The sequence below is a fragment of the Echinops telfairi genome, unplaced genomic scaffold, assembly GCF_000313985.2.
Source record: "Echinops telfairi isolate 266 unplaced genomic scaffold, ASM31398v2 ScPeMD7_23;HRSCAF=83, whole genome shotgun sequence".
NCBI classification, from domain to species: Eukaryota; Metazoa; Chordata; class Mammalia; order Afrosoricida; family Tenrecidae; genus Echinops; species Echinops telfairi.
The window spans coordinates 82,637,063-82,638,467 of record NW_022103920.1 but is presented as its reverse complement, the minus strand read 5'-3'; the positions used below and the strand labels follow the sequence as shown (position 1 = coordinate 82,638,467).

Sequence of the window (1,405 nt, the reverse complement as noted above, 5' to 3'; positions counted from 1 at the left end):
GTTTCTGAAGTTTCCTGTTGTAGAATATTCTGCCTTTATTGGGAGTTTCTTGATATAAATGATTCCTGTGGCAGTTACATAATCTCTTGTCAACTTGCAAAGAGGCGGGGTCTAGCCTGTCAATCAGGTCACAGTGTGATGAGCCTATTTGGAGGCCAGATACACGCACTCCCTGTGACAGATTCCTGTTGACAGCCACATGCTGCTACACTGACGGGGCCAGACCCCTGGCACGGGAGGAGCCATGTGGAGACCCACACCAGCACGAAAATGCTTCCACTGGATCCACAAGACGTCCCACCCACTGGCTTGTGATCTTCCAGCATTCAGGTCATTGCATGTGTTGTGTGAGGCTGAAGAGGAAATTATAGACTGGTATTGGACATATGGGCTAACATCAGACGTACAGACTTGATCTGGACTGGGCTGGGATGCTATCTTAATATTCAACTACTCTTCATATAAAGCTCTCTCTTATACACATAGGGGTGTCTATGAATTTGTTTCTCTAGTCCACCCAGACGAACACAATCCCCACCCCACTTTTCTTAAGGAAGAGGTCATCCGTGCCTTTGGACCGGAGGGCTCCTGTGGGACGGAGTGAAAGTCGTGGACTCTCACAGACACACAGCCGGGTGTCCAGTCCCTGAGTTCATGAACTATCTGAATGCCAGCTGAGGGAAGGCGAAGGTCAGGTCAAAATCTGTGCGTGAGAGTTTATTTATAAATGCGGGTTTACATAGTAATGTCTTTTGCCCTGCCATCTTATACTATATAAATATTCTCAGTTGGCCTTGACCCCCACCCCCATCACAGAAGCAACATTCTGATGTGGAGTCTGCTTCTTCCTTTGTCAGCTGAACTTTCTTACAGCTTCTCAACTTGAGAAGACCTTCCCTCAGGTCCTTAAAGTGCAACTTGTAATGCAGCTTCCAAGGGGTTCTGATGTCAGGTCCGTCCTTATCGAGGGAGACTGTCTTGGCTTCATTGCACTGAGAGTATTGTTGTCTGGGGATTTGAAAGACTGAGAGGTTAGACACGCGCACACACACACACACACCCAACCCGGACCTTCCCCCACTGGGCCTCGGCATCCTCTCAGCACCACATGGCAATTCCCAGCAGATCTGAAATCTTGCCAGAGTCCGGGGTGTGGTGTGTGTAGTGTGGTGTGAGGTGTGGTGCAGTGTGTGTGGTATGCTGTGTGTGGCGTGGTGTGTGAGGTATGGTATGATGTGTGTGTGGTCTGTGTTTGCTCTAGTGTGTGCTGTGGTGTGTGTGGCGTGTGTGTGTGTGTGTGTGTGTGTGTATGTGAAGTTTCCGTTTCTCACCTCAGAGTCCAGGAATCCGTCTCTTGGAGATGTTCTTCTGGGCTGTTCGCTCTGCATCCCGGAAGTGTCTTTTC

General features: G+C 49.3%; 1 long non-coding RNA gene across 1 annotated transcript; it reads right to left on the bottom strand.

Annotated features, from left to right (window-relative positions):
• Nucleotides 1-691: 691 nt before the first annotated feature.
• On the bottom strand, nucleotides 692-1,381 carry LOC123521559. The gene is made up of 2 exons (XR_006679982.1): nucleotides 1,332-1,381; nucleotides 692-1,008 (listed from the first exon to the last, which is right to left on the bottom strand). It is a non-coding gene; the product is annotated as an uncharacterized LOC123521559 (long non-coding RNA).
• Nucleotides 1,382-1,405: the final 24 nt, after the last annotated feature.